Genomic DNA, 221 nt, shown 5'->3' with positions numbered 1-221 from the left:
AAGGAAGGAAGGAAGGAAGGAAGGAAGGAAGGAAGGAAGGAAGGAAGAAACAGACAAAAGATAGACAAACATCAAAACAATATATTGAAAGTCAGTGGAATAGAAACAAACAACCATTTGGAGTATTAGGACTTGAAAATTTACAAATGTTTGAACATGATTTATTGCGTATTTGGCTTTAGAGGGAAAAACTTCAGAAAACTCAGAAATATGAAGGAGAT

This window comes from Petaurus breviceps, unplaced genomic scaffold, assembly GCF_028583685.1.
Source record: "Petaurus breviceps papuanus isolate PSGF00001 unplaced genomic scaffold, PetGlider_PUasm1.0 186, whole genome shotgun sequence".
NCBI classification, from domain to species: domain Eukaryota; kingdom Metazoa; phylum Chordata; class Mammalia; order Diprotodontia; family Petauridae; genus Petaurus; species Petaurus breviceps.
Note: the sequence above shows the minus strand (reverse complement) of the source record.